The sequence below is a fragment of the Pecten maximus genome, chromosome 1, assembly GCF_902652985.1.
Source record: "Pecten maximus chromosome 1, xPecMax1.1, whole genome shotgun sequence".
NCBI classification, from domain to species: domain Eukaryota; kingdom Metazoa; phylum Mollusca; class Bivalvia; order Pectinida; family Pectinidae; genus Pecten; species Pecten maximus.
The window spans coordinates 55689459-55695886 of record NC_047015.1 but is presented as its reverse complement, the minus strand read 5'-3'; positions in this window follow the sequence as shown (position 1 = coordinate 55695886).

Below are 6428 nucleotides of genomic sequence, written 5' to 3'. Positions count from 1 at the left end.
CATTGCTTTCTCGGCTGGGACTATAACTATCCTCATATGGGTTAGGGCATTGCTTTCTCGGCTGGGACTATAACTATCCTCATATGGGTTAGGGCATTGCTTTCTCGGCTGGGACTATAACTATCCTCATATGGGTTAGGGCATTGCTTTCTCGGCTGGGACTATAACTATCCTCATATGGGTTAGGGCATTGCTTTCTCGGCTCGGACTATAACTATCCTCATATGGGTTAGGGCATTGCTTTCTCGGCTGGGACTATAACTATCCTCATATGGGTTAGGGCATTGCTTTCTCGGCTGGGACTATAACTATCCTCATATGGGTTAGGGCATTGCTTTCTCGGCTCGGACTATAACTATCCTCATATGGGTTAGGGCATTGCTTTCTCGGCTGGGACTATAACTATCCTCATATGGGTTAGGGCATTGCTTTCTCGACTGGGACTATAACTATCCACACAGGGGTTAGGGCATTGCTTTCTCGGCTGGGACTCTCACAATCTATACAGGGGTTAGGGTATTGCTCCTTCAGGGCGGAGTTCAGAAATACAAACGTCATGTACCCGTCCAATGGAAAGAGGAATGGTAAAAACAAAATCCTCTTCCCGTAAAATATAATGATCAAAATATCTGTTATCGGAAAAATCATCAAACAGCTTTGCAAGTCGTCATCGAGTGCAAATTTTATGATCGAAATATATTTTTGTACCTGAAATGCTGACAGTATTTAATGGACAAATAGTCTTAAACGGTATATACTACTTCCAAGTCCAACCGTACAAAAAACTGTAAATATTTTGGTTAAACTCAGATGATTTAAAGCTGTTTATTTGTGTATGGTATATGAGTCCCAGGTAATCAGAATACAAACACACATATCGAACTTTATTCATTATACCTTTTTAAACATGCTAGCTTACATGTTTAGCATGTGCTGGCCCTGATCGAAAAGTAATGGGGTTCATAATGAAAACATAAATACCCGAATGAAATCCATATCGTTGGGAAAATTACCCTACACCAACCGTGTACAATCAAGTAATCAAATACCAGTCTAAAAGAAAAGAATAAACAGCACGCCACCCAACAGCCCTAGCTAGTTAACAATAAGGTATGAAATGTGTCCTTTCTGTGTCCCTGGTAAGTCAATATATAGACTAAATTGGACTGTAGCCTCAAAGAACTCCAAGGCGTTAACGCTGTTGCCTTTTACATTCGTCCAGCAGAGTGTACCAGTCTAAATAGTCGTGCATCTGACTAATAAAGAGTGTACCAGTCTAAATAGTTGTGTATCTGACCAATAGAGAGTGTACCAGTCTAAATAGTCGTGTATCTGACCAATAGAGAGTGTACCATTCTAAATAGTCGTGTATCTGACCAATAGAGAGTGTACCAGTCTAAATAGTCGTGTATCTGACCAATAGAGAGTCTACCAGCCTAAATTGTCGTGTATCTGACCAATAGAGAGTGTACCAGTCTAAATAGTCGTGTATCTGACCAATAGAGAGTGTACTAGTCTAAATAGTCGTGTATCTGACCAATAGGGAGTGTACCAGTCTAAATAGTCGTGTATCTGACCAATAGAGAGTGTACTAGTCTAAATAGTCGTGTATCTGACCAATAAGAGTGTACAAGTCTAAATAGTCGTGTATTTAACCAATAGACAGTGTAATCGTCTAAATAGTCGTGTATCTGAACAATAAAGAGTGTACTAGTCTAAATAGTCGTGTATCTGACCAATAGAGAGTGTACTAGTCTAAATATTCGTGTATCTCACCAATAGAGAGTGTACCAGTCTAAATAGTCGTGTATCTGACCAATAGAGAGTGTACCAGACTAAATAGTCGTGTATCTAACCATTAGAGAGTGTACCAGTCTAAATCGTCGTGTATCTGACCAATAGAGAGTGTACTAGTCTAAATATTCGTGTATCTGACCAATAAAGAGTGTACCAGTCTAAATCGTCGTGTATCTGACCAATAGAGAGTGTAATAGTCTAAATCGTCCTGTATCTGACCAATAGAGAGTGTACCCGACTAAATAGTCGTGTATCTGACCAATAGAGAGTGTACTAGTCTAAATAGTCGTGTATCTGACCAATAGAGAGTGTACCAGCCTAAATAGTCGTGTATCTGACCAATAGAGAGTGTACTAGTCTAAATAGTCGTGTATCTGACCAATAGAGAGTGTACTAGTCTAAATATTCGTGTATCTCACCAATAGAGAGTGTACCAGTCTAAATAGTCGTGTATTTAACCAATAGACAGTGTAATCGTCTAAATAGTCGTGTATCTGAACAATAGAGATTGTACCAGTCTAAATAGTCGTGTATCTAACCATTAGAGAGTGTACCAGTCTAAATCGTCGTGTATCTGACCAATAGAGAGTGTACTAGTCTAAATATTCGTGTATCTGACCAATAAAGAGTGTACCAGTCTAAATCGTCGTGTATCTGACCAATAGAGAGTGTAATAGTCTAAATCGTCCTGTATCTGACCAATAGAGAGTGTACCCGACTAAATAGTCGTGTATCTGACCAATAGACAGTGTACTAGTCTAAATAGTCGTGTATCTGACCAATAGAGAGTGTACTAGTCTAAATCGTCGTGTATCTGACCAATAGAGAGTGTACCAGCCTAAATAGTCGTGTATCTGACCAATAAAGAGTGTACCAGTCTAAATAGTCGTGTATCTGACCAATAGAGAGTGTACCAGCCTAAATAGTCGTGTATCTGACCAATAGAGAGTGTACTAGTCTAAATAGTCGTGTATCTGACCAATAGAGAGTGTACTAGTCTAAATATTCGTGTATCTCACCAATAGAGAGTGTACCAGTCTAAATAGTCGTGTATCTAACCAATAGACAGTGTAATCGTCTAAATAGTCGTGTATCTGAACAATAGAGAGTGTACCAGACTAAATAGTCGTGTATCTGACCAATAGAGAGTGTACTAGTCTAAATAGTCGTGCATCTGACCAATAGAGAGTGTACCAGTCTAAATAGTCGTGTATCTGACCAATAGAGAGTGTACCAGACTAAATAGTCGTGTATCTGACCAATAGAGAGTGTACCAGTCTAAATAGTCGTGTATCTGACAAATAATGAGTGTACTAGTCTAAATAGTCGTGTATCTGACCAATAGAGAGTGTACCAGTCTAAATAGTCGTGTATCTGACCAATAGAGAGTGTACCAGTCTAAATAGTCGTGTATCTGACCAATAGAGAGTGTACCAGTCTAAATAGTCGTGTATCTAACCAATAGAGAGTGTACCAGTCTAAATAGTCGTGTATCTGACCAATAGAGAGTGTACTAGTCTAAATAGTCGTGTATCTGACCAATAGAGAGTGTACCAGTCTAAATAGTCGTGTATCTGACCAATAGACAGTGTAATAGTCTAAATAGTCGTGTATCTGACCAATAGAGAGCGTACTATTCTAAATAGTCGTGTATCTGACTAATAGAGAGTGTACCAGACTAAATAGTCGTGTATCTGACCAATAGAGAGTGTAATAGTCTAAATAGTCGTGTATCTGAACAATAGAGAGTGTACCAGTCTAAATTGTCGTGTATCTGACTAATAGAGAATGTACTAGTCTAAATAGTCGTGTATCTGACCAATAGAGAGTGTACCAGTCTAAATAGTCGTGTATCTGACCAATAGAGAGTGTACCATTCTAAATAGTCGTGTATCTGACCAATAGAGAGTGTACCAGTCTAAATAGTCGTGTATCTGACCAATAGAGAGTCTACCAGCCTAAATTGTCGTGTATCTGACCAATAGAGAGTGTACCAGTCTAAATTGTCGTGTATCTGACCAATAGAGAGTGTACCAGTCTAAATAGTCGTGTATCTGACCAATAGAGAGTGTACCAATCTAAATAGTCGTGTATGTTACCAATAGACAGTGTAATATTCTAAATAGTCGTGTATCTGAACAATAGAGAGTGTACCAGTCTAAATTGTCGTGTATCTGACTAATAGAGAATGTACTAGTCTAAATAGTCGTGTATCTGACCAATAGAGAGTGTACCAGTCTAAATAGTCGTGTATCTGACCAATAGAGAGTGTACCATTCTAAATAGTCGTGTATCTGACCAATAGAGAGTGTACCAGTCTAAATAGTCGTGTATCTGACCAATAGAGAGTCTACCAGCCTAAATTGTCGTGTATCTGACCAATAGAGAGTGTACCAGTCTAAATAGTCGTGTATCTGACCAATAGAGAGTGTACCAGTCTAAATAGTCGTGTATCTGACCAATAGAGAGTGTACCAATCTAAATAGTCGTGTATGTTACCAATAGACAGTGTAATATTCTAAATAGTCGTGTATCTGACCAATAGAGAGTGTACCAGACTAAATAGTCGTGTATCTGACCAATAGACAGTGTAATAGTCTAAATCGTCGTGTATCTGACCAATAGAGAGCGTACTAGTCTAAATAGTCGTGTATCTAACCAATAGAGAGTGTACCAGTCTAAATAGTCGTGTATCTGACTAATAGAGAGTGTACCAGTCTAAATCGTCGTGTATCTGACCAATAGAGAGTGTAATAGTCTAAATCGTCCTGTATCTGACCAATAGAGAGTGTACCCGACTAAATAGTCGTGTATCTGACCAATAGAGAGTGTACCAGTCTAAATAGTCGTGCATCTGACCAATAGAGAGTGTACCAGTCTAAATAGTCGTGCATCTGACCAATAGAGAGTGTACCAGTCTAAATAGTCGTGTATTTAACCAATAGACAGTGTAATCGTCTAAATAGTCGTGTATCTAACCATTAGAGAGTGTACCAGTCTAAATCGTCGTGTATCTGACCAATAGAGAGTGTACTAGTCTAAATATTCGTGTATCTGACCAATAGAGAGTGTACCAGTCTAAATCGTCGTGTATCTGACCAATAGAGAGTGTAATATTCTAAATAGTCGTGTATCTGACCAATAGAGAGTGTACCAGACTAAATAGTCGTGTATCTGACCAATAGACAGTGTAATAGTCTAAATCGTCGTGTATCTGACCAATAGAGAGCGTACTAGTCTAAATAGTCGTGTATCTAACCAATAGAGAGTGTACCAGTCTAAATCGTCGTGTATCTGACCAATAGAGAGTGTAATAGTCTAAATCGTCCTGTATCTGACCAATAGAGAGTGTACCCGACTAAATAGTCGTGTATCTGACCAATAGAGAGTGTACTAGTCTAAATCGTCCTGTATCTGACCAATAGAGAGTGTACCCGACTAAATAGTCGTGTATCTGACCAATAGAGAGTGTACCAGCCTAAATAGTCGTGTATCTGACCAATAAAGAGTGTACCAGTCTAAATAGTCGTGTATCTGACCAATAGAGAGTGTACCAGCCTAAATAGTCGTGTATCTGACCAATAGAGAGTGTACTAGTCTAAATAGTCGTGTATCTGACCAATAGAGAGTGTACTAGTCTAAATATTCGTGTATCTCACCAATAGAGAGTGTACCAGTCTAAATAGTCGTGTATCTGACCAATAGAGAGTGTACCAGTCTAAATAGTCGTGTATCTGACAAATAATGAGTGTACTAGTCTAAATAGTCGTGTATCTGACCAATAGAGAGTGTACCAGTCTAAATAGTCGTGTATCTGACCAATAGAGAGTGTACCAGTCTAAATAGTCGTGTATCTGACCAATAGAGAGTGTACCAGTCTAAATAGTCGTGTATCTAACCAATAGAGAGTGTACCAGTCTAAATAGTCGTGTATCTGACCAATAGAGAGTGTACTAGTCTAAATAGTCGTGTATCTGACCAATAGAGAGTGTACCAGTCTAAATAGTCGTGTATCTGACCAATAGACAGTGTAATAGTCTAAATAGTCGTGTATCTGACCAATAGAGAGCGTACTATTCTAAATAGTCGTGTATCTGACCAATAGAGAGTGTACCAGACTAAATAGTCGTGTATCTGACCAATAGAGAGTGTAATAGTCTAAATAGTCGTGTATCTGAACAATAGAGAGTGTACCAGTCTAAATTGTCGTGTATCTGACTAATAGAGAATGTACTAGTCTAAATAGTCGTGTATCTGACCAATAGAGAGTGTACCAGTCTAAATAGTCGTGTATCTGACCAATAGAGAGTGTACCATTCTAAATAGTCGTGTATCTGACCAATAGAGAGTGTACCAGTCTAAATAGTCGTGTATCTGACCAATAGAGAGTCTACCAGCCTAAATTGTCGTGTATCTGACCAATAGAGAGTGTACCAGTCTAAATTGTCGTGTATCTGACCAATAGAGAGTGTACCAGTCTAAATAGTCGTGTATCTGACCAATAGAGAGTGTACCAATCTAAATAGTCGTGTATGTTACCAATAGACAGTGTAATATTCTAAATAGTCGTGTATCTGAACAATAGAGAGTGTACCAGTCTAAATTGTCGTGTATCTGACTAATAGAGAATG